Source organism: Molossus molossus, unplaced genomic scaffold (genome assembly GCF_014108415.1).
Source record: "Molossus molossus isolate mMolMol1 unplaced genomic scaffold, mMolMol1.p scaffold_m16_p_18, whole genome shotgun sequence".
Taxonomy (NCBI): domain Eukaryota; kingdom Metazoa; phylum Chordata; class Mammalia; order Chiroptera; family Molossidae; genus Molossus; species Molossus molossus.
The window spans coordinates 26,318,632-26,345,616 of NW_023425353.1; the positions used below are offsets into that span (position 1 = coordinate 26,318,632).

The 26,985-nt window shown below is 43.3% G+C and overlaps 1 protein-coding gene across 1 annotated transcript in view; it reads left to right on the plus strand.

Annotated features, from left to right (window-relative positions):
• The first annotated feature begins 6,258 nt into the window (after window positions 1-6,258).
• The window catches only part of HRH1 (histamine receptor H1), an 89,121-nt gene continuing 68,394 nt past the window's right edge, over window positions 6,259-26,985 (plus strand). Inside the window, exon 1 of the mRNA XM_036267238.1 lies at window positions 6,259-6,314. The gene's annotated coding sequence lies outside the window, so the exon portion shown is untranslated. The remainder of the gene's footprint in view (window positions 6,315-26,985) is intronic.

The following is a 26,985-nucleotide window of genomic DNA, read 5'->3' on the forward strand; positions in this document are numbered from 1 at the left end:
CTGGAAAGCTCTTTATTTGGCATTGTATTTTGAATGATAGCCTTGCTGGGTAGAGTAGTCTTGGATTTAGATCCTTGTTTTTCATGCCCTTGGTTACCTCTTGCCACACACTTCTGGCCTATAGTGTTTCTGTTGAGAAGTCAGCTGAGAGCCTTATGGGGTTTCCTTTGTAGCTAACCTGTTGCTTCTCTCTTGCTACTTTTAGGATTTTCTTTTTGTCTTCAATTTGTGGCACTTTGATTACTATGTGTCTTGGTGTGGGCCTGTTTGGGTTCTTCTTACTTGGGGCTCTCTGTGCTTCTTGAACTTGAATGCCTTCTTCCTTCACCAAATTAGGGAAGTTTTCCGTCATTATTTCTTCAAATATATTCTCTATCCCTTGCTCATTTTCTTCTTCTTCGGGGACTCCTATGATGTGAATGTTATTATGTTTCCAATTGTCCCACAGTTCTCTTAAGCTGTCTTCCTGTTTTTTTATTGTTTTTTCCTTTTGGTTTTCTGATTGGTTGATTTTTTTCTACCCTGTCTTCTAATTCACTGATCTGGTCCTCAGCTTCCTCCACTCTGCTGTTTAGACCTTCCAATGTGTTCTATATTTCTGATATGTCATTCTTGATTTCTTCTTGCTGGTTTTTAATTTCCAACTAGTTGATTTTCAACATTTCTATGTCCTTACTTATTCTGTTGAGCTTTCCTCAAGATCACGGCTCTGAATTCTAGCTCCGTTAACTTGCTTTACTGATCCACATTTATCTCATTTTCAGTAGAGGTCTCTTGTTCTTTCATTTGGCTTTTGTTTTTGTGTTTCACCATTTTGGTCTTCACAGTGGGCTTTGGAGCCTGCCAAATTTTCCCTGAGGGTGTTGGTGTTCTGCTGTTTGTGGCTCCCTCTCCTGGGTTTGGATGAGGGAGGGAGGACCCACGTTAAACACCACTGTCAAGTCTTACTTTCCTGGTTAGAGTTGCTAGCCCAGGAATGGTACAGTTATCCTCTAGCTTTTTGCCTGGAGATTATTAGTAGTGGTTACTTGAAGAGCCTTGGGTTCTCAGTTGAATGAAAAACTCCCTCAGATACTCAGTGTAAGGGGATTTCCCGAAAATGGGGCAGATGCTGGTTGTTAGTGAGCCTCAATTTGCATTTCAATGGCCCACCTGGGTGGGGATGAATCTCCGAAGGAGGGGCCACTGCCTCTCCCCAGAGCCCTGGGAAGGAGTAAGATGGCCACCGTCCTGCGTGGCTGCAACTCAGCAAAAGCTCTGAGCCCCTCTAAATCCCGAGTGTCTCCACACAGTTCCAGTCCACTCCACCCACCATCTGCCAGAGCCCAAGGTGAGTGGCTGTGGTTATTTTAGCCTCTGTCCCTGCTCTGCGCTGTGGAGCTGCTTGGGAGTTTAATCCGAGGGCGCTGCTCCCAGCTAAGGCCGCTGCTGTGTGTGGGCTCCCAGCTCCCCGCTCACGCCTATGCAATCCTGCCAGGATCGAGTCAGTGTCCCTGGTTATATGATCCTCGCAAGCTGCTTTTCTGTTGCTTTTTCCCCTTGATTTGTCTTTATTTTAGTTGTAATTCCAGTTTGGTCCTGGGAGACAGTCTGTGTAGCTTCCATTCACTCCGCCGCCATTTTGGAATCTCCGATAGGGTTATTTTTAATCTTTCATTATTATATACAATCCTGCAATTAACATCATTATGTATACAGTGATACCTCGGTTCTCGAACATAATTCGTTCCAGGAGGATGGTCGAGAACCAAATTGTTCGAGAACCGAAGCAATGAAACCCAATAGGAAATAATGGAAACTGGATTAATTTGTTCCAAGCCCCAGAAAATGCCTATTTACTGGCCTAATTTGTATATAATATGTAGAAAAACATAAGTCTCAACAAGAAATAAAAGTGTACAGTATGTCTAAGGGTTAAATTCAGTGTAAAGCGTGACTCTCTCCACAAAGCGTGACTCTCTCCACAAAGCGTGACTCTCTCTCTGCACTCACACTGATGACGCAAGCAAGGCGCGCTGGGCCGAATGAACGCCATTCTACTCAACTCTGCTCATCTCGGAAGTTCGAGTTCCAAATATTTGTTCGGATTCCAAGACAAAAGTTTCTCGAATCTCCTGGTCGAATACCGATTTGGTCGAAATCTAAGGCGTTCGAGAACCGAGGTATCACTGTATCTGTTGATATAATTATTTTCTCAAGAAAAACTCTTAGAGTATAGAATAATAAATTAAACATTTTTAAAATTCTCAACATCTGGTTCCAAATTTCTTTCCAAAAAGATTGTATCAATTTACACTTCCTCCAGCAGTGTGCACATGAAACCTATGTGCTTTGCTTAAGGAGGGGTGGAAGAAGTAGGTTTTGTCATTCCAGCTTGGTATCTGCCATTCTTGCTCACCTTCCTTTAAATAGACAGGCTTTACATGCCAGACTAACTAAATTTAGAGTGGAGAAGTAGGATTAGCTGCCCAAGACCAGAAACTTTGGAAATGAGTCCGAGCCAAGTGGAAAGGGTTAATTTCAATAATTCTAAATAACATGCTTGCTACTTGGCCCACTTTGGCTCTGAAGGACACACATCTGCTTTCACAAACTGAGCAGGAAGTAACACAAGGGAAGGGCCATCTCACCTGCTTTGGGCAGCTATATGAAAAATGACCACTTGGATCTTAGCACCCAGAGTGCAGGGCCTCCAAAGGAAATGGCTGAATTCATAATGTGATGGGTGGGGAACTGGATTGGGCACTCTGCCCAGATATACCAATCCAGAGCTTGTTGCACAGTTTGGGAATACATTATAAGTGGCATTTACTTCCTGTGCATCTTAAGTGCTTTGTGATTTTCTGGTTTCCCCTGTGCAAATGCAAAGAAAATTCCCATGGTTAGTGAGCAATCTAAAATTTCTCAGCTAAGACTTTAACTGGGATTTGTTGCAGGTCAGGAGAGATAGGTTCTATGACTATCAGCACTGTAGGCAAGTCCCTTCTCCCTTCTGTATCTTCTTAATTTCTCTGTGTGAACAAGGAAGTAGTTGGCCTGCATTTAGTGAGCCACAAATTCTGTTTCCCATGGGAGAGAGAAGAAGGATGGGGTCTCAGCACATACAAATGTATTTAATCCTAACAAGGGCTCCATGAGGAAGTAGATATCTTTGCCTCTCTTCATTATTCTGCTAATGGCACCCTGATTTTTTTTAGGGAACCATCCCTCACCCACTCCTAGTCCCTGTGACTTAGAAAGGACTGACTCTAACCATAGACATGCTACTCAGGCTTGGCTAAACAGAGCAACTGTGATGATTTCAGAGATGAACATGTGACCCAAGCCAGGCCAATGGGAGTCAACCTTGAGATTTTTACTGGAATTATTGGGAAGGAAGTGATCTCTTTGTTGTGTGGTTGCATAATTGGCCATTTCCGCCTTTCTGTGGAAGAAAGACCTGTCCTTCTAATAAAACTGACAGAGAGAGACAGATTCATGACAACTTCCTTTGAGCTTCTGGCATGGACTTGTCTGATTCCAAAAATAACTTCTAAAATTTTCAGTTCAGAACCCTTTTTGGCTGAAGCTGGTTATAACTGGGTTTATGTTACCTGCAACCAAATGAATCATCACTAAAATCCTGAATATGACATAGATCTTATTATTCTCATTTTACAGATGAAGAAATTGAGCCTCAGAGCAAAGTAAGTATAGAGCTAACAAGTGGCACAGTAGACATTTTTAATCTACCTCTTTTTAATCTATACTTCTAATCTCTACTCAGGAGCCCAAGTGGTTCCCCTTTTCTAGCTTTCTTCCACATAGCACAGAAGTAGAAACAGGTTTGATTCAAGTTCCAGACCTGGTTCAGCTGCTTCCTAACTGACCTTGGAATGACTTACTAAATGTATACTCTGAACAAGCCTCTTCATCAGTTTGTGCCTCAGTTTTCTCACCTGAAAAATGGGATGATAATAGTATCTACCTCATGGAATTGTTGTGGGGAGTAGATGTATTAGATTATGTAACATTCTTAGAACACAGCTGGGCACATGGTAAGCATGACATAAGGGTGAGCTGTTATTTTTCATCTGCTGCCTGTATATTGTTAGTAAACTGGCTATCCCCTCGCCACACCCACACACCCAGGATATGGTCTGAGTTATTTTATGCTATATCAGTTCCAGTTGCCATAACAAAACATACATACCCTGGTCAACCAGGGGCTTCGAATAATGTCTGACATGCTGTTTCTAAAATGCTGACATTTCTAAAAGTGCTGATCACTGTGGGGTTAGCAGACCCAAAAACAACCCAGGAAGTGAAACTTTGGAGAGGAATTCCAAATAATCAAGCCTTTGCTGACTCACAGAAAAGAGAGAGAGGGGATGGATGTGAACACAGCCATGTCCAAGGCTTCCCCTACCCCCCAGTCCTATCAGCCCCACAGTTGTAAAGAGCAGAAATGCATTTCCCTTAGAGTTTATAATAATTGCTCTCCCAGTGTAAACTCAGTTCCAAAAGGTGCATTAGTCTTGTAAAGCGTAAAATATTTAGGCCCTGGAGAATCACCAGGGAATGGGAGGGGGCTTACTGTTGATTCAGAGTGAGTCTTGGTTGTGGGCTTATGCTAATGTACAGGGGGCTGGTCAGTAGGACAAATGGGGAATCCTTTACCACTTTGATTCACAAAGGTCAGAGCTGGTACCCAGAACAGTAACATGGCCTGTCAGCTATCTTGAACCCAAAGTCTCCTATCTCTGGGCATTACCGTCAGCCCTTTAACCCCCACCTTGTAGACAGGCTCAGTGGTTGATGAGCTACCATTCATGGAGCACTTGCTAGATCCCTTACATAAATTATTTCATGGAACTTTCCAGGAGCCCCATTGACATGCAGGTTAGAACACAATAATGATGACCTTAGACCTTGTAGCCAGGCTGCATAGAGTGGATTCCCAGTTCCCCTACATACCAGCTGTGTGACATTGATCAAATTACTTAACCTCTCTGTATCCCAGTTCTCTCCTTTGTAAAATAGGGATATTAATAGTTCCTACTTATTTTGGTTGTGAAATAAGTAAGCATCTGTAGCACCAGAAGAATGCATGGCACAATGACAATCGTTTTTATTAACCCTCATTTTATAGATGTGGACTTTGAGGCCAGAAGAGGGGTCCCTCACACACAGCTTGTGAAACTGGGCCTCCAACTAGCTCTATGTGATCCACTGAGTGGAATTGCCCTCCACTCAGAGAAAGCTAAAATATCCCCAGGAGGCCCCAAATCCATACCCTAGCACACCCCACCCCAGTTCTCTTCTTCTCAAATGCCTATGAACTTGAGTGTCTCTTTTGAAGTGTTAAGATAAGATCTAAATAACTGTTAGGTGTTCAAATGGAGTTTTCTCTGCCGCTGAGGAGAGAGAGAAAACTCTGCCTCTCCCCTCAGCTTGGGAAATGAAGGCAGCGGGGATGAACTCTCAGATCCAGAGGGCAGAGAGGTTTGTGGGACCTGCAGAAGGAAGGACCACAGCCCACCCCCACCCTTGCAACCTCCACTGCCCCACTTTCTCCTCAGTCTAGCACAGGATGCTGATTGAAACATGTCATGTCTTGAAACTTGAGCTCATTTGGAGGAGCTAGGGAGAAACAGAGGAGGGGCGTGGCTTTCTAGACACTGGGGAAGTGGGGCGGTGTCCTGAGTTTCAGGTCTTCCTGGCTTCTGCTGTCTTTTTCTATTTTGGCCTCTCCAGCAGGGATCAGGGGAGACAGGATATCACTATATATGTTTGCCTGTTAGTCGGTCTGTGGTTGACTTGTCCTATCATCATCTCATCTCCGACTATTTCTATTTCTGCTTCTTTATCTTGACTTACCTATATTTCTGTCTGTCTGACTTCAGTTCTCTCCAAGGTTCTGACCCTTCTTTCACCCCTCTTGGCAAACCCAAGGAGCTGCCCACTGCGCTCAGAGCCAGAGGCCGGGGTGCTCAGCGGGAGCAGCTCGGACCCTGGGGCGGGTGGTGGGAAACGGTGTCCGAGACCGAAGTGCCCCTGGCGCTCCTTCTTGGTGTGGGGCGGCCCCAGGAGCACCGGAGGTGGTGACGCTGCAGGCCAGCAGGGCCCGGGTCTCGGGTCTCCGCCTCGCTCCCTCCCTTCCTTCCTACCTCCCTCTCCCGCTGGCCCCTTCCCGAGCGGCTCCTCCCCCTCCACACCGCCTCTCCAGTCAGCTCCCTCCGCGCGCCGCCACTGTCCCCACGCCGCCAACGAGCACCGAACAGCCAGGCCACCGCAGCCTCCGCACCACTAAACTTTCCCCGGAGCCGGCGCTGGTAAGTCGGAGAGGAGCGCGGGCAGGGCGCGGGCAGGGCGCGGGCAGGGCGCGGGCAGGGGCGGGAGCGGGGCCGGAGCGGTGGAGCCTGGCTATGCGCTGGCCAGGCTTGGGTCTGGACATCCCTGGGGAGCCTGGCAGAGACCCCCGGAGCCGGGGGCGTGGGGTGGGTACGCCTGGGGTACCTCGGGACGTGGGTGGCTTGGGTACGGTCCGTAGCGCGTCTCGCTCTATGGCACCCGCCCGGGCACTCAGATTTGCTCCCAACGCGCAGACACCTGTGGCTTCCCCGGGGTTGGCCAGGGTGTGCGCCCGCACGGCTGCCTCTGGGCTCCAGTGGGGAGAAGGCGAGTCTCCTGCTCTCCCAGATCTGCCCCGGGCTCGGCTCAGAGGCTCAAAGTTCGATGCTAACCATAGTCCCAGCCCATCCGTTGAGTGCATTGTCTGTGGCACGGGCTGGGTATCCAGGATCTCCTTCAATTCTTCCTGTCATTTGATAGCACCTTACGTAGGTCCGTCCTGCTTGTGGCCAGTGTTATCACACCCTTTTACAGAGGAGGACACTGAGGTTCAGAGAGGGAAAGTTGTGCCTAGGGAACACCAGCGAGTCAAGGAGAGAGCAGGGGTTGCGAGCCCCGAGTCGCCTGACCCAAACTACTTCACCACTCGCAGGCGGGTCCCAGGTTCTTCGTCACCAGGGGTCGGGTGTGGGAAACGTGAAGACCACCGCCCATGGTCTCCTGCAGCCCAGCTGCAAGTCCTGGCTCTGCAGATGTACCGGCACAGAGGACCCTTTGGAAAAATAGGAGGCTGTATCTGCCAGGGTATGGATTCTCGTGGTAGAAGCACATGGGGGCTGCTGGTTCTTCAGGGCAAGGGTGAGGGGGCACTAAATTCTGGAAGTTGCTCTCCATTTTGTCTGGAAGGGGCCAAGGAAGTCAGGAGCAGGAGCTGGAGCGCAGCAGTTCTTCACGGAAGCCACTTTCTCTTTCTGGGCAATTAGTCCCTTTGTCCCCCACCCCACCCCAAGAAGAAGACCCCAGCATAATCCCTAAGACTCTGAGATGTCTGCTTTGTCTGGGAGCTGGCAGTGGAGAGATGCTGCAGGCAGGGTTGCTTCCTCCGGCAGGGGGCTCCCACCTCATACCTGGAGCGAGCCTAAAGAGCCAGTGCAGGGAGTACTGTGTGAGTAATGTCCCCGTGCTAGAATGTGCTTGGGAAACTCATTCTGCGATGAGGGCTAGGCCCCTGTAACTGGAGCACAGGTGGAGTGTATCTCCAGAACGTGATGGAGAGGGGTGCGGGGGTCTGATAGGGAGGGGCTTGAATGCCCCTATCTTGGAGGCAACCAGGAACCAGCAGAGACTGGGAGAGAGAGAGTGGGTGGAATGATTAAATCCCAATTAGTTCTCACAGCAGCGTTGCAAGGTAGGGACTATTAATGCTAGCATCACTGAACAGGTAGTCTGTGAGGCTCAGAGAAGTTAAGTAACTTGCATGAGGTTGCCTAGCTGGTCCATGGCAGAGTTAGGATTTGAATTGGGTCTTGAACCTTACTCCTTCCAGATCATCAGTGAAACTCTGACTGCAGATAGGACCTTAGGTCTCTCCTATAGTGTTGTCAGCAACAAAAGGTGAAGGCTAGAGAGATGCCAGGCAACAGGGTCCCCCCTCTACCAGCTCTCCTTTCTCTCTGAAAGGTGTCCTGCAGGAGGCCTCCTGCTGAGTGGCTGACCACTCACAAGAATCCCTAACAACCCGGTGTAAGTACCCTAATATCATCAGAGCTTGCTAGACCTTCATACATACGTTCAAGGCTGCCTGATGCTGCCAGCTGTCTCGAGATGTATTTTCTTGATGGAGGAAGAGTCTGTAAGGAAGCCTGTACCATTTTCAAGTGTAACAGAGAATCCTTCCAAGGTGGGAGATGGCCCAGCACTGCTTATCCATGATTTCAGAGCTGGTGGCGGCTGGAGCTGCCTGCCAATGACCCTGTAGCCCAGGGAAGTTTAGGCAATCCTGAGGGTCGCTCTTGGCCCTCAGCTGCGTGTCTCAGATAGGAAAAACTTTCTCCCCAGGAACTCTCTCAGAATTCTGTGTCATACTTTCATTTTTACAATCAAGGAGTGCCTGATGGAAAACAATGTGGCTTTCTGTAACAAAGAGGTCCAACGCGTGGCTTCTGGAGCTGGCTCAAATCCCATTGCTGTCAGTGAGGAGCTCTGTGGCAAGTTGCCATAGCTCTCTGTTCCTCAGTTTTCCATTTTTAGAATAGGACTGAGTTGGTGAGAGAATTGTGTTCAGGTGCATAAAGCACGTAAACAGTGCCATGTAATACATGACAGTGCTATTTAAATGTTAGTTGTCATCAGTATGGCTATGAAGCTCAAACAGACGAGCTTTTATCCTGGCTCTGCCACGTGCAAGCTGCCCCACCTCTGAAAACCTCTGCTTTCATGTTTGTAAAGTGAGACTAGGTCCAGTGTTAGATATAAATGTGTTTCCCAGAAGTTTTAGTGCAGTCTCGTTTTAAATAGCCTAGATCGTGAAGTCTCAGTGCAGACTTATTTAAACTTTTGGAGCTCTACGAGGTACTTAGCAAACACTGGGCATTACCATGATTAGCACTATTATAGGCAACCTCACTCTCTCCTGTTTTTTTGTTTGTTTGTTTGTTTTTTGGATTTTTTTTTGGTACATGCCCCTAGCAGGAACCAAACCCGCAACTCTCTGCTCCACAGTCCGATGCTCCAACCGCTGAGCCAAACCGGCCAGGGCTAACCTCACTCTTTCATGCTGTAGCTTAAACTTAAACTTCTGGCTTGGTTCTGAGCAATATGGATTTGGGACAGTTTTCTGGCTTGTGTGGGCAGGAAAAAGGCTCTTCCTATCTTTCAGCGCAGGTTCTCGCTTGGTCATTTCTCAGGTCCCAAAATGTGGGCCTCTTGGTGGTTGTGGGAATGTCAGAGGGTAGGTTTGAAATTCATTTCATAAGGTCTAGCTAGATGGAAAACATTCAGGCTGGACACTAGTGGTAATTGCTCCTGACCCAAGACGTTTCATCTGAAAGATGTACCTGGCAGAGGATCACTCAAGCCCTGGTCGCATGCTGCCCTCCCTTTCGCAGTGATGCTGAGCATTTGTGAATTGCGGGATATAATTATAATACAGCTCCTGTATCTTATTTATAAGTGACTCACTTCTGCCATTAATCGTAGCAGAGGACTCAGGTGCATACTCTTTGGGAACAATGCCACTGATGCTGAGGGAAGAGAGGCCGGGATGCCTCTCCTCTTTTCTGAATTCATTTTCCCTGCTGTAATTCTCCAGTAATAATGCACGAGAATCACATGGGCCAGGATAGAAGCTGACAGCTCACCATTTGTGCAGCAGATTGGATAGCAAGGCCCATTGAAACTTGATGCTGCCAGCAGAATGGATGTTAGAAATCATTACTTCACAACAGAGAGAATAGAGCAGAGGAGCTTGAGGAAGGCACCTCCAAGGAGTACTTAAAAGAGTAGACTCTGGTGTCCAACAGACTTGAGGGTGAATCTTGGTTTTGCCAGCTTGTTAGTTATGGAATGATTTTTGGCTCTTCTTAACTAGACGCACAGCTCTAATAGAGCAGGGACCATGTCCATCTCACTCACCAGCTCCTAGCACATAGAAAGGGCTCATAAATGCCAAATAAATGAATGAATGTATGAATGACATGTTGCTTGATTGAGCCTCAGCTTGTCATATGTAAAATGGGGCTAATATAGCACCTGCCTTGTAGGTTGTTGTGAAGACTGAATGGGGAAACGTTATACACAGAATAAGCACTCAGCACTGCCCTTGGTGACAAATTGATGAGCAGAAACAAGGACACATCTGGCCTAATCTTGGAGAGAAAACTTTTCCCCCACTCTCAGACCAACAAGGGGCAATAATGCTAGTCATAAGAATCCCTGCATTTATACAGCACTCTACAAAGGTTTTTCATATCCATTGACTCCTAACTAGACAGAATGGCTGTTCCTTTTTTACAGGTGAGGAAACTGAAGTTCAGGGGGGTTGGTGGAATGCCCAGAGTCACACATTTTAGAAACAACAGGAGTTGGAATATAAGTCTGGGTTGCTCTGCTCTGCTGGCTGTTATTGCTGAGCTGTCTGTTGCTCCACAGAGAGTGTAAGGTATAGTGTTCAGTCTTCCACGAACATGGTATCTCTCTTCATTATTTAGGATATCTTTAACTTCTCATGGTACCGTTTCCTAATTTTCTCTTGGTGGTCTTGCATGGTCTTACACATCTTTTTATTTATTTATTTATTTATTTATTTATTATTATTATTTTTACTCCTCACTTGATATATTTTTTTCATTTATCTTTAGATAGAGTGGAAGCAGGAGAGAGAGAGAGAAAGAAACTTCGATGTGAGAGAGACACATTGATTGGTTGCCTCCTGCACGACCCCGACCAGGGCCAGGGACGAACCGCAACCGAGGTAACATGCCCTTGACCGGAATTGAACCTGAGACTCTTTCGTCTGCAGGCCGACGCTGTAATCGCTGAGCCAAACCGGCCAGGGCCTTGCACATCTTTTTAAAGATATTTTGCTATTTTGCATGCTTTTTTTTTAGAGAGAGAGAGGAAGGGAAAGGGAGAGAGAAATAGAAATATTGGTGAGCAAGAACATTGATTAGCTGCCTCCTGCATGCCCCGCACTGGGGATTTGGCCCACAGTCTGGGTGTATGCCCTAACTGAGAATCAAACCAGTGACCTCTTGGTGCATGGGTCGATACTCAACCACTGAGCCACACCAGCCGGGCTTGCATGCTATTTTAAATAATATATATTTTTAACTTAGTGATCTATTGGTTACTTTTTGAAAAAATATGTCTCCATTTTGCATATTGATTTTGTATCCAGAAATCTTGCTAAACTCTCTTACTAATTAAAAAAAAATGTATTTATAAATTCTTTCAAAAATACTATGCATACAATTATAGGAGTGAAAATAACAGTTTTGTTTCTTTTTTTCCAATCCCTCGTCCTATTGCCCTGGCTAAGACCTTAGTACAAGAATGAATTAAGAGGGCATAGTGGTGTCTTGCCTTTTGCAGCTCGGAGGGAAACTATCTACATTTGATAACCAAGTATAATGTTTTCTCCAGAGTTTTGGTAGGTAATCTTTGAACGATTAAAAAAGTTCCTTCCTATTCCCAATTTGCTGAGTGTTTCTTTTCTTTTTAGTCATAAATGGAAGTAGAATTCATAACAGATGTTTTCTCTGTATCTGCTCAGATGGTCATATGATTTTTCTTTGACCATCTGTTAATGTGGTGAACTACACTGATTTCTGTTTTTCTGGAATAAACCCAACTTGGGTCGTCCTATAGCATCTTTATTGCTGGATTATTTCTGCTCACGTTTTTCTTTAGAATTTTAGCATCATGAGCTCATGAGTGAGACCCATTGGCAATTTTCCTTTCTGATGCTTACTTGTCAGACTTTGATATCAGGTTTATGCTGGCCTTATGAAACAAAGTAAGCAGTATTCCCACTTCTGTGGTTTTCTAGAAAAGATTGTGCAAGCTGGGTGTTGTTCTTATCGAGTGTTTGGTAGATCTCACCAGTGAGGTCCCCAGTGGGTGGGAGCTAAAGGAGAGGGAAGCCAGTTCCAGCTCAGTCTAAGGAGGAACTTTCCAACAGTGAGAAGCTCGGCTGCCTCAGACAGGAGTGGACAGGGACAGCAACCCCAGCTGTCCTGAGTGCTGCAAATAAGGTCAAGCCTTGGGCACTGGGTAGGGTTCTTCCAACCAAGGATCATGAATGAAGGGAGCTCAGCCCAGGGTGAAAGACTGATGCCTGTGAGTCTCGTTCTGCTTCTAAAATTGCTGCAGCTGCAAACAGTATACTTGCGGTGAATTATTATTCTCTGCTGCCCACAGATGGAGGGACCTGACCCCATGGATCCTTCTTCTTCCAGTTAGTATCAATTTGCCTGAAATCCCCAGATTATAACCTGGGGCTATACACCTCGTGCTGATTCCCCTTGTCCTCCCAGGGTTTCTAGATTTGGGGGCAGGGGGTTCTCAGCCTAACCTTCCCTTGATCCTTTTTTAGTTAAAACTACCAGGCGCTGTGCTAAATTGTGCCCCCTCTTAACCCCATAACAATGCTATGAGATAGTTACTATTACCCCCATTATTCAGATGAGGAAAACAAGGTTTCTAGTTGTCATTGTTTTAATGGTTTCATATTTCACACTAAATTGTCACTCTCTAACCTGTTTGGGTTTGGGTATAAGAAAAAAGTCTAACTTAATTTTTTTATTTACATAGTTAACCAGTTGTCCCTATCCTGTTTCCTGACTGTTTCTTCCTTTGCTCACCTGTATGCCAACTGTATCAGACACTAACTTACTCCATATCTTCCGAGGCAGAGCTGCGGCATCGCACCACTCTAGGGCGCATCATTCACATGGTTTTCTATCTTGAACCTCAGGGTATGTGACCTGGAAGCCCTGTCATTAGTAGCAGGTCTCTTTCCAGGCTGTCTGTTCTGGTGCTGAACTTTCTGTTGATTCTAGTGGATGACCATCCGATAGGGTAATGGCAGGAGACAAAGGGCAAATGCCAGCTGGGCACAGCACAGGTAGAGGGGAGGCATGGGAATCTGTGCCATGCTGCTTTGATGAGTATTTGTATAGTGTGTATTTTCATAGTTAGCAAAGGCATCTGCTTTCCCCTCCTTTTTTTGTTTCTTTTTCTTTCAAACTTTCTAGGCAATTTTCACTCAGTTTATTCTTTCGGGAGAACGTTTATTTACTAGCTGGCTTTTCTCTGTTCCTGGAGAGACTCATCATTCAGTAAATCCTCCTGCTGTTCCTCTTCCTGAGCCCACATGAAGCACAGTTGTGGTCTGGAGCATCTGTCGATGTGACTGTTTGTTGATCCTGGGCCTATAATGAAAGCCTAACTTTCTTTCCTCTGTCCACGGCCTCTAGTTGCCTGATGGCAGGTCCAGCCTGATGGGCCTAACATGGGCCTCTGGTAGATCCCACTTTCAACCTCCTTGGAGAATGACCATCTAGCTCTTCAAAGCACCTCCCAAGGGCTTCCCAGAAAAAATTCAAGGGAAACCATAAATTCTGCATTTAAATCACACCACCACAATCTCTTGATAACATGTTCTTGCAAGGCAGAAAGAGACAGAGAGACAGAATGTACAATTATATACACGATACTCATACTTTCAGTTTACAGTTACTAGCACAGTTTCCAGGGCCAGATGACATGTTTTCGATCTGGCTCCAACACTCTCCAGAGCATGTCCTGGGCAAGTCATCCAACCTTTCTTTGCCTTGATTCCTTCAACTGTAAAGTGGGATTAGTAATTGCATTAACAGACAGGACTGTTATGAGTATTAAATGAGTCATGACGTTCCAAAGAATTAATATTTGAAAAGCATTTATAGCAGAACCTGGCAACTCATAATTGTTTATTAACTAAACCAGCGATTTCCCCCCAACTGATGTGGCTCAGTGTATTGAGCATCATGCCATGGACTGAGAGGTCCCAGTTCAATTTCTGGTCAGGGCACATGCCTGGGTTACAGGCTATGTTCACAGCCTCTGTGGACAGTAACCTGACCAGTAGGGGGCATGCAGGAGGCAGCCGATTGATGTTTCTCACATGGATGTTTCTATTTCTTCCTTCCTCTCTCTCTTAAAAAAAAAAAAAAAAATCAGTAAAATCATATTAAATAAACTAGTGATTTCCAACCAGTCTGCCACAATAATGTTTAAAACATGTAATACATGATTTCCCTTAGATTGTCAAATAAAAATGACAACAGCCAACACAACAGTAGTGGTCCAGTGTAAATGAATCAAAATTATTCCTAGTTTTGCCCTGCCTGGTGTGGCTCAGTGGTAGAGCATTGTCCTGTACACTGAAGGGTCATGGGTTCGATTCCTAAACAGGGCACACACCCACGGTGTGGGTTTGATCCCCAGTTAGGGGGTATGCATGAGGCAACCAGTCTATGTTTTTTTCTCACATTGATGTCTCTCTCTCTCTCTCTCTCTCTCTCTCTCTCTCTCTCTCTCTCTCTATCTCCCGTCTTTTCTCTCTAGAATCAATGAAAAACATATCCTTGGGTGAGGATTAAAAAAAAAATGTATACCTATTTTTTTCCGTCAGATTGGTAAAAAATAGAAAATATTTTTTGGTGTGCCACAGGATTTCAGTAATTAGTTATGTGTGCCACAGGGTGAAAAATGTTGAAAATTGCCCTGGCCGGTTTGGCTCAGCGGTTGGAGTGTCGGCATGCAGACTAGAGAGTCCTGGGTTCGGTTCCCACTAGGGGCACGTACCAAAAAAAAAAAGAAAAGAAAAATGTTGAAAATTGATGAAATAAACTAATTAATAAACAAAGATATTATATAGACTTTTCCCCCGAGATATTGGGAATCAAGACAAAAAGCAGGGCAGCTGGAGAACAAATGTCAATGTTACCACACTGACATTGGCGTATGCGGGCGGCTAATGCTGAAAGCCAGAATGTTGGGTATCTCTGCCTGGCACAGTGCAGGCAGTGTTGGGCCCCTGCAGAGGGGCAGTAGAAAACAGACCCAGACATAAGCTTCCTGCAAGCAGGCTGGCTCTTAAGAGAAGCAGAGAAGAGCTTGAGCTTACTTACCTATTTCATCTCTCCAACTCACTCATAAATATGTGGCACCATGCACAGACCTAGGGGAGGAGCAAATGAGGGGAGGGAGAGAGCCTGGGGAATGAAGGTAGTAAAACTCCCATTACATGGAAGAAAACAAGGCAAGAAGGCCAGTGGGGGGTGAGCTCAAGAGCGCTAAGGAGATCCGGAGGCTCCTAATGCCTGCTTATTATTTCTACCTGTCTGATCCCTCCCATCCAGCTGACAGAGGAAAGGAACTGTCACCCATTGAGAAAGCACTCCTGGCCAGGGCTTTCCATTTATTATGTTGCCCAGTCTTCTCTATAGCCCTGTGAAATAAGTAATTAGTATGCCCATTTTATAGATAAGAAAACTGAGGCTAGAGATGTTGACCAACTTATGCTAGAATGAAACTGAGGAGACCTGTATTACAGCTGTCCAGATGACAGAGGATAGTCGCTTGGACCAGGGTGGGAGGTGATGGAGAGAAATGGACAGATCGGGGCTGTTTTGGAGTAGATGCATTAGGATTGACAGGTGTCTGAGTGAGGTGAGGTTAGATGGGGCATTATGAGAGGACAGTGTTAAAGCAATACCATTAGGTAACTTGTGGGGGGGTTGTTTTATTATTTTGCACTTTTGGTAGAATAGACGTGGCCCTCCTGGGCAGCAATTACTCAAGAAACTTAGAATTCCACAGGCACCAATACGCACATCTCAAGGGAACTGAAACGGATGATCACTCACTCTTAATTGGAAGTACTAGCTGAAGCATACTTAGAGAGAATGAGAGAATTAAAACATGCAGGGCTAAGGTGGAGGACAAAACAGAAAAGATGTTTGGGTCTGTAAAACTTGTAAGAAAGGGGATCCAGAGACACCGCCTCCCCCATTTCCTTCTTTCCGTAGAGGTGGCAGGTGCTACACCCCCCTGTCCTGTCATGTTCCTGGTGCCCAGTCCCTGTCTGCATCCTGTCTATCCCAGCTTGAACCTAAGCCTATTCTCCCTCCCTGGAACCCCTAACATAGCTTCCTGCCCCCAGGTAGCCCCCTGCTATCCTCAGAGGGCTCTTTCCCAGGGATGAATCTGATCATGTCACTTCCCTCCTCAAAATCCAGTGACATCCTCTGCAGCCATTAAATAGAATGAAACCTGAGTTGCACCACCTGCAAAGATTTCCATGATAAATATATTGTTAAGTGAAAAGAGAAGTGGCAGACACTGACAGCATAAGATGGCCGAGTGTAGTGGTCAAAAGCATGGACTCTGGGCTCACCCTGTGTTTGAACCGCAGCTTTGCCTCTTCGTAGCTGCATGACCAGGAGCAAATCCTTAACTTCTATTTTGAATAAGGATATCTGAACTATAGGAATGATAACAGTACTCACTCCCATCGGGACTAAAAATGCATTAATACATTTGAAACACTTAACCCAGTGCTTGACTCCTAGAAACAGTCAATAAATGTCAGCTATAATTAGGGCCACATTAATATATAATTATGTTCACATACATTTATATGCACCTCTCTCCTTTTTCACCTCATTCTTCAGGACTCAGATTAGAATGCTTCTCTTCCAGGAAGGCTTCCCTGAACATACCCCACTAAGGCTGGGTTAAGGACCTTCTCTAGACCAACAGCACCCTCTGGACTTACATCTACCATGCATGTATTACTATTTCTTGTAACCATCTGTCTCCTCATGGCTGTAAGCAGCTTGAAGACATGGGCTGTGGCTTCCCCATTATATTCCTGGTGCCCATCATGAGGATATAGTAAACCCTCAGGAAATAGTTGGTGAATGAATGAATGGATGAATGAGTGTGAGCAAGGTTTTGAAACATAAGATTTCAATGGGTAGAGGTGTGGAGGAAGGATTCCAGGGAGGGGAGCAGCATGAGCAAAGGCACAGAGGTAAGAAGGCATATGCTCCAGGAAGAGCAAGTGGCCTGGTCAAATTTGGTTTTGTGAAGTCACAGAGTGTGGCAGATGACATGGCACTATATAAAACCCTAGCCCTGGCTGGTTTGCCTCAGCGGTTGGAGCGTCAGCCTGTGAACCAGAGAGTCCCAGGTTTGGTTCCCACTAAGGGCACGTATCTCAGTTGCAGTTTGTCCCTGGCCCCAGTTGGGGTCGTGTGGGTGGCAACCACTTGATGTGTCTCTCTCACATCGATGTTTCTCTCTTTCTTCCTCCTACTCTCCTTCCAGTTCTACCTGAAGATAAATGCCAAAAAATGTCCTTGAGTGAGGATAAAATAAAATAAAATAAAATAAAATAAGTAAATAAATAAATAAAACCCTAAAGATTCCACAAAAAACTACTAGAACTAATAAATTAATTCAGTAAAGTTGCAGGATACAAAATTAATACACAGAAATATGTTGCATTTCTATATACTAATAACAAACTATCAGAAGAAGAAATTAAGAAAACAATAGCATTTAAAATTAATTCAAAAATAACAAAATACCTTGGAATAAATTTAACCAAGGAAGTAAAAGACCTGTACTCTGAAAACTGTAAGACATTAAAGAAAGGAATTGAAAAGGACACAACTAAATGGATTGGAAGGATTTATGTTGTTAAAATGTTCTTACTATCGGGACCAATTTACAGATTCAGTGCATTCCCCATTAAAATATCAATGGCATCTTCTCAGAACTAGAACAAATAATCCTAAAATTTGTATGAAACCACAAAAGACTCTGACTAGCCAAAGCAATCTTGAGAAAGAAGAACAAAATGGGAGATATCACACCTTCTGATTTCAAAATATATTACAAAAGTATGTATAAACTCATATAACTCAACATTTAAAAAATCTGTTTAAGCCCTGGCCAGTTAGAGTAATCAAAACATTATGGTACTGGCACAAAAACAAACAGAATAGAGAGCCCAGAAATAAATTCACACTTATATGGTCAGTTAATCTATGACAAGGGAGACAAGAATATGCAATGGGCTAAATATAGTCTCTTCAATAAATGGTGTTGAAAAAACTGGACAGCCCTGGCCGGTTTGGCTCAGCAGTTAGAGCATCAGCCTGTGGTCCAGAGAGACCCGGGTTCAGTTCCCACTAAGGGTGCGTGCCTCGGTTGCAGTTTGTCCCCGGCCCTGGTTGGTCGTGCAGGTGGCAGCCACGTGATGTGTCCCTTTCACATAGATGTTTCTCTCTCTCTCTCTCTTCCTCACACTCTGTCTGAACAAAAAATGGAGAAATGTCCTTGGGTGAGGATAAAAAAAAGATAGAAAAAACTGGACAGATTCAATAAAATGTAACTGGACCACTTTTTTATACCATATACAAAAATAAACTCAAAACAGATTAAAGACTTAAATATAAGACCTGAAACTATAAAACTCCTAGAAGAAAACATAGGCAGTAAATTCTTGGACACCACTCTTAGCAATATCTTTATGGATATGTCGCCTGGGGCAAGGACAACAAAAGCAAAAATAGACAAGTGGGACTACATCAAACTGAAAAGCTTCTGCACAGTAAAGGAAACCACCAACAAGATAAAAAGGCAACCTACTAAATGGGAAAAGATATTTGCAAATTATATATTAGATAAAAGGTTAATAGCCAAAATATAAACTCATACAACTCAACATTAAAAAAATCTGTTTAAGCCCTGGCTGGTTTGGCTTAGCTGTTAGAGCATTGGCCCACGGACCAGAGAGTTTCAGGTTCGGTTCCTGCTGAGGGCATGTACCTCAGTTGGTACATGTTGGGGTTGTGCGGGTAGCAACCAGTGGATGTGTCTCTCTCACGTTCATGTTTCTCTCTCTCTCTCTTGCTCCATTTCTCCCTCCCGCTCTATCTGAAGATACATGGAAAAGTGTCCTCAGGTGAGGATAAAAAAAAAAATTGTTTAAAAAATGGGCAGAGGACCTTAATAGACATGTCTTCAAAGATATATGAAAGGCCAAAAAGTATATTACCAATCATTAGAAAAATGCAGATTAAAACCACAATGAGGCATCACCTCATGCCTGTTAGAATGGCTATCATCTGAAAGACAAGGGATAACCGATCATGGTGAGGATGTGGACCCTCACATGCTCTTTGTGGGAATGAAAATTGGTGCAGCCACTATGGAATACAGTATGAATTTTCTTCAAAAAATTAAAAATAGAACTATCATATGATCCAGCAATCCCACCTCTGGGTATTTATACAAAGAAAATGAAAATACTAATTCAAAAAGGTATATGCACCCCAACGTTTGTTCATTGCAGCATTATGTACAATAGCCAAGATATGGATGCAACCTGGGTATCCACTGATAGATAAGTAGAGAAGATGTGATTACTTAGCAATAGAAAGGAATGGAATCTTGCCATTTGTGACAAATGGATGGACCTCAAGGGCATTATGCTAAGTGAAATAACTCAGACAGAGAAAGACAAATACCATATGATCTCACTCATATGTGGAATCTAAAAAGCAAAACAGATGAACAAACAAAACAAAACAGAAACAGACTCATAGATATAGAGAAGGAACTAATGGTTGCCAGAGGGGAGGGATGTAGTGGGATGGCTGGAAAAGGTGAAGGGGAATAGAGGTACAAACTTCCAGTTATAAAATAAATAAATCACAGGAGTGTAATATATAGCACAGGGAATCTAGTCAATAATACTGTGATTTTGCATGGTGACAGATTACTAGACTTAACATGGTGATTACATTGTAAGGTATATAAATGTCTAATCACCACAGTGTACACCTAAAACTAATGTAATATTGTATGCCAACTATACTTTTAAAAACTCACAGAGTATGATCAAGGAGAGTAACAGATAGTAATTAAGATGGGCATGTTGGGTAGGGGGCATAAGCAATGGTCTCGGTAAATAAAGAAAAGGAAGGTAGATATAATAGAGGTGGGCTTGGAGAGGAAGGGCATGTATTGGTAGGCATTCTTTCATTTATACCCTGATCCCCAGACTGGCTTAGGTGCTTCTCTCACACCATGTACCTATCATAGTGTAAAATAAATGCTTACTTTACCAGTCTTTCTCTATCACTAGACTGTAAGCTCCTTGAGAGATGGAAATTTATGATGTTTTTCCTTTTTTCTAAAACTCGTCTTGCCCACAAAGATAAACTGTTTCCTCACTCACTTCTGCCTTCCTCCACCACATAGGGCTGCAGACATAGATTGTGTTATGCATTCTGATGTCTAGATCTTAGTAGAACTCACTTCAGTTTTTGTGGGAGTCCAGGGATTTATAGCTTCCCCACTCGGGCGAACCCGTTCACTTGATTTGACTCCTTTATGGAGTTCTTAAATCAAGCCAAAAACAGGAGCAGCCTGGCAGTTCATTCCTGTGTCAGATGCTGACATCGACTTTTGACCAGTGGCCAGCAGAAGAAAAAGTTCTCACTTAAGTTTTTGGGGCTGAGTGGAATGCTTGCTAAACCCAAACAGGCAGTTTCCAGGCCAGCAGTAGAGGCACAGGAAGGGAAAGCTATAGTTTGAGTCTCATGTTCATGTTCGTGCTGGAGATGCTGCAGAAGGCAGACAGACACAGCCATGCTTTTATAGGGTAATAGAGGAGATAGATGCTGGATCAGTAACAACTAAGTAGGATGTGATTTTCTCAGATGGGAAACACAGTGCTAAGGGAGGTTCAGAGAAGCTAAGTGACTAGCCCAAGGTCACACAGCTAGTTTAGCCAAGTTGGAGCTTGAACTGAGATACTCTGATCCCTTCCCCCTGGGCTATGAAGCCCTGTAAGGTGTGATGCTAATTGCCTGGAACATTTTTGGAAATTGCTCAATGTCTGGTAAGCCTTTAGATTCCTCACTTGGGCCCAGCTGGTGTGGCTCAGTGGTTGAGTGTCGACCCATGTGACAAAAGGTCACCGGTTTGATTCTCGATCAGGGCACATGTCCAGGTTGTGGGCCCAATCCCCAGTGGGGAGCATGCAGAAGGCAGCCAGTCAGTTTTCTCTCTCATTGATGTTTCTATCTCTCCCTCTCCCTTCCTCTCTCTCTAAAACCAATATAGAAAAAAAAATTAGATTCTTCACAGGTACCTCAGATTGCATTTGTTCATTCATTCCCTCCTTCTGTAAATGTAAAAAGCAGATGTTTCTAGGTGCTAGATGCCACATGCTTTTTCCTGGGTTGCAGGGTAGATAGCAGAAATAAATCACACAAGTAAGCTTTCAGTTTTTAATGTTGAATGCTCACTGATACCCAGAGATTTCATTGTTTTTTTCTGTTAGAAGCAGAAAAAACAGGCAAGTAGGGAAGAAAACTCAGGTGAGCATTTGGCTGTGCAGACTGAAGCAAAAAGCTTGAGTGAGTTACAGGGATATGGACACTCCTGGTTTGGAGCTGACATAGGGCCAGGTTGCACCATCAGTGCCAAGTTCTATGATGGCAAGCACACCATGCCAGTTCTGAAGGGTGTGTTTGCAGCAAACACATGGTGATGAAGAAGCATGAGGCATGTCTGGGGAAGGACGGATTATCCAAAATGAGTGGGGCAAGTGGACAGTTTTGGGGGAAGAAGGGAAGTGGTAAAAAGCACCCAGGGCCACCCTTGGTCACTTAGGAAAACCAAGCATTTTTCTGATGAATGCATTTTACTCCCTGTCATCCCAGACACAGAGCTGTGTGTCTATACGCACACCAAATGTTACTTTGAAAACACTGCTGTTAGGAGTGGATCTCAACTTCTTTGCTTATTGGTGTACAGTGTTGCTGCCATATACCTTATAGGCATCACCTAACACAAGGCAATGGAAATGAGGGCATGTATTGAGTATCTACTGTGTGTCAGACATTGTGCTAAGCACTTTGTTATCTCACTTGGCCCTCTAAACAGACTTGGGGTGGTTGGGACTATTGTCCCATCTTAGAAATGAGGAGTGCAGGATCATACACTCAAAAGTGGAGGCATCAGGATTCAAAGCCAGATCTGACTCCCGGCCTCATGCTCTTCCAGTGGTTCTCAACCTGTGGGTCGCAACCCCTTTGGGGATCAAACGACCCCTTCACAGGAATCGCCTAAGACATGACAGTAGCAAAATTACAGTTATGAAGTAACAACAAAAATAATTTTATGGTTGGGGGTCACCACACCATGAGGAACTGTATTAAAGGGTCGCAGCATTAGGAAGGTTGAGAAGCACTGGTTAAGGGGAACTTAGAACTGCAAGAGACCTCAAGAGACGATGAAGACAGATCTCTCCTTTGGAGGAGGAACGTGGGACCAACAGAGGGAGAGTGACTTGCCCAGGGTCACACCTCCTGTGATGGCAGAGCTGGCTCTCGAACCCAGGCTCCTAACTTCTGTGGACACCGCCGCTACTTCAGGCAAACCATTCTCTTTCTGAGGCTCATCACATCAAATCTAGACTCATCAGAGTTTTGTCCATATGCTCTTTGCACGCTGGTCCTGGATGCCTTTCACCTCTTCCCCTCTCCCCAACACCCCCAGCCCCAGACTATCCACTTGCCCCACCCATGACGGACAGCTCACTTTTCCCCAGACATGCCTCATGTTTCCTCATCACAACATCTTTGCTGTCAACATACCCTCTTGCTCCTCTGCCCACTTAAGCTTAAGTCCACGTTGATTTGCACTTAAAACAAGAGAGTTTGATTCTGGGTGTGTGTATGTAGGTGTTAAATATATACATAAGAAAATGAATGAATCTTATGGTATATAAGTTGTATCTTTTTTATCTTTATTTTATTTTATTTTTTGTGTGTGTTTGTGTTTATTTTTTTATTTTTTCACATTTTTATTTTTATTTATTCATTTATTTTATTAATTAATTTATTTTTGTTACAGAAGTTTCTCCTTTTCCCCCCACTGATTCCCCCCTCCCCCACCCTCCCTGCCCTGTCCCCAGCTTTGTTGTCCATGTCCATTGTTCATGCATACATGCACATAAGTTCTGTGGTTTATCTCTCCCCCACCACCCCTTCTTCTGGGGATTGTCAGTCTGTACCCCGCTTCCACGTCTCTGGGACTATCCCATTCCTCAGACTGTCATGTTCATTATATTCCACAAATAAGTGACATCATATGATACTTGTCTTTTTCTGTTTGGCTTGTTTCGCTTAGGATAATACTTACCAGGTCCCTCCATGTTGTCTCAAAAGATAAGAGATCATTCTTTCTTACAGCTACATAATCCTCCATTGTGTATATGTATCACTGCGTTTTTATCCATTCGTCTACTGATGGACATTTGGGTTGTTTCCAGATCTTAGCTATTGTAAATAGTGCTGCTATGAACATGGGGGCGCATATATTCTTTCTGATTGGTGTTTCAGGCTTCTTAGGGTATATTCCTAGAAGTGGAATCACTGGGTCAAATGGCAGTTCAATTTTTAATTTTTTAAGGTAACACCATATTGTTTTCCATAGTGGCTGCACCAGTCTGCATTCCCACCAGCAGTGTACTGGAGTCCCCTTTTCTCCACACCCTCGCCAACACTTGTTGTTTGATGATTTGTTGATGGTGGCCATTCTGACAGGTGTGAGGTGATACCTCATTGTTGTTTTAATTTGCATCTCTCTGATGATTAGTGATGTTGAGCATTTCTTCATATGTCTCTGAGCCATTTGTATGTCCTGTTTGGAGAGGTGTCTATTTAGTTCCTCTGCTTGTTTTTTAATTGGGTTCTTTGTCTTCTTTTTGTTGAGTTGTATGAGCACTCTATATATACTGGAAATTAACCCCTTATCTGATATATCATTGGCAATTATGCTCTCCCATACAGTGGGTAGCCTTTCCATTTTGTTGATTGTATCTTTCGCTGTGCAGAAGCTTTTGAGTTTGATGTAGTCCCATGTGTTCATTTTATCCTTTGTTTCTGTTGCCTTAGGGGATGTATCAGTGAAAATTCTGCTGCGTATGATGTCTGAAATTTTGTTGCCTACAGTTTCTTCTAGAATTTTTATGGATTCATGAGTCACATTTAAGTCTTTTATCCCTTTTGAGTTTATTCTTGTGTAGGGTGTAAGTTGATGGTCTAGTTTTATTTTTTTGCATGTAGCTGTCCGATTTTCCCAACACCATTTATTAAAGAGGCTATCCTTACTCCACTGTATGCTCTTGCCACCTTTGTCAAATATTAATTGAGCATATTGCCTTGGTGGACCCCTTGGGTTCTCTGTTCTGTTCCACTGGTCTATATGTCTGTTCTTGTGCCAGTACCAGGCTGTTTTGATTACAGTGACTTTGTAGTATAACCTGAAATCTGGTAATGTGATCCCTCCAACTTTGTTCTTCTTTTTCACGATTACTGTGTCTATTAGAGGTATTTTTTGGTTCCATATGAACTTTAGAAGTATTTGTTCTAGTTCTGTGAAGTAAGTCGTTGGTATTTTGATGGGGATTGCATTGAATCTATAGATTGCTTTGTGTAGTGTGGACATTTTAATGGTGTTAATTCTTGCAATCCATGAACAGGGTATATGCTTCCACTCTTTTATATCTTCCTCTATTTCTTTTTTTCAATGACCTGTAGTTTTCTGTGAATAGGTCATTTATTTCTTTGGTTAAGTTTATTCCTAGGTATCTTAATTTTTTTGCTGCAATGGTAAATGGGATAGTTTTCTTAGTTTCTCTTTCTGTGAGTTCATCATTGGTGTATAAGAATGCCATCAATTTCTTGATGTTAATTTTGTATCCTGCTACTTTGCCAAATTCATTCATTAAGTCTAGTAAATTTTTTATGGAGTCTTTGGGGTTTTCTATGTATAGTATCATGTCATCTGCAAATAATGACAGTTTCACTTCCTCCTTTCCAATTTGGATCCATTTTATTTTTTCTTCCTGTCTGATTGCTGTGGCTAAGACTTCCAGTACTATGTTAAATAGGAGTGATGAAAGTGGACACTGTTGCCTTTTTTCTGTTCTTAAGGGAAATGCTTTTAGTTTTTGTCCATTGCGTGTGATGTTGGCTGTAGGTCTTTCATATATGGCCTTTATTATGTCCATATATGATCCCTCTATTCCCACATTGCTGAGCATTTTTATCAGAAATGGATGCTGGATTTTGTTGGAGGCTTTTTCGGCATCTATTGAAATGATCATGTGGTTTTTATTCTTTATTTTATTTATGTAGTATATTACGTTAATTGATTTGTGAATATTGTACCAGCCTTGCATCCCTGGGATGAATCCCACTTGGTCATGGTGAATAATTTTTTTGGTGTATTGCTGGATCTGATTTGCTAGTCTTTTGTTCAGGATTTTGGCATCTATGTTCATCAGGGATATTGGCCTATAGTTTTCTTTCTTTGTAGTGTCTTTTCCTCGTTTTGGAATTAGAATAATGCTGGCTTCATAAAACGAGTTTGGAAGTCTTCCTTCTTCTTGAATTTTTTGAAATAGTTTAAGGAGAATGGGTGTTAGTTCTTCTTTGAATGTTTGGTAAAACTCCCCCATGAAGCCATCGCGCCTGGCCTTTTGTTTGCTGGAAGAGTCTTGATAACACCTTCAATTTCTTCTGTTGTTATTGGTCTGTTCAAGTTTTCTATATCTTTCTGGTCCAGTTTTGGGAGACTATGTGTTTCTAGAAATTTGTCCATTTTGCTTAGATTGTCTAATTTGTTGCCATATAATTGTTCATAGTAGTTGTTAACAATCTTTTGTATTTCTGTGGTGTCAGTTGTTACTTCTCATTCATTTCTGATTTGTGTATTTGGGTTCTCTCTGTTTCTTGGTGAGTCTAGCTAAGGGTCCATCAATCTTGTTTATCTTTTCGAAAAACCAGCTCTTTGTTTCATTGATCCTTTGAATTGTTTTTTTGGACTCTATGTCATTTATTTCTGCTCTGATCTTTAGTATTTCCTTCCTTCTACTTGCTCTGGGGTTTTCTTTTTGTTTGCTCTCTAGTTCTTTAGGTTGTGAGGTTAGTCTATTAGAGATTTTTCTTGTTTCTTGAGGTAGGCCTGTAGTGCTATGAACTTCCCTCTCAGAACTGCTTTTGCCCATAGATTTTGTGCTGTTGTGTCTTCATTTTCACTGGTTTCCAGGAAGTTTTTTATTTCTTCCTTGATCTCCTCAGTAACCCATTCATTGTTTAATAACATGCTATTTAGCTTCCATGTGTTCAAATGTCTTTGCATGTTCTTGTTGCAATTGATTTCTAGTTTCATGCCATTGTGATCTGAGAAGATGCTTGATATAATTTCAATCTTCTTGAACTTGTACAGACTGAGTTTGTGTTCTAACATGTGGTCTATCTTTGAGAATGTCCCATGTGCACTTGAGAAGAATGTGAATTCTGTAGTTTTGGGGTGTAATTCTCTGTAGATATCTATTAAATCCATTTGGTCTAGTTCTTCATTTAGAGTCTCTGTTTCCTTGCTGATATTTTGTCTAGAGGATCTATCCAGTGATGTCAATGGGGTGTTGAAGTCCCCTGCTATGACTGTATTGCTATCGATTTCTCCTTTGACATCTTCCAGAAGATTTTAATATATTTTGGTGCTCCTATATTGGGTGCATATATGTTTATCAAGGTTATATCTTCCTGTTGGATAGATCCTTTCAATATTGTGCAGTGGCCTTCTTTGTCTCTAGTTATGGCCTTCATTTTGAAATCTATTTTATCAGATATGAGTATTGCTACCCCAGCTTTTTTTTTCCTTTATGTTTGCTTTGAAGATTTTTTTCCATCCCTTCACTTTCAACCTATATGAGTCTTTTATTGTGAGGTGGGTCTCTTCTAAACAACATATAGATGAGTTATGCTTTCTTATCCAATCAGCTACTGTGTCTTTTTATGGGAGCATTCAATCCATTTACATTTAAGGTGATTATTGATATGTACTTATTTGTTGCCTTTTTTGTTTAGTGTGGTTCTATTTTTCTTCCTATTTCTCCTGCTATTTACAGCAATCCTTTTAACATTTCTTGCAGTTCTGGTTTGGTGCTAATGTATTCCCTTAGTCTTTTTTTTTTTTTTTGGTCTGGGAAGCTCTTTATTTGACCTT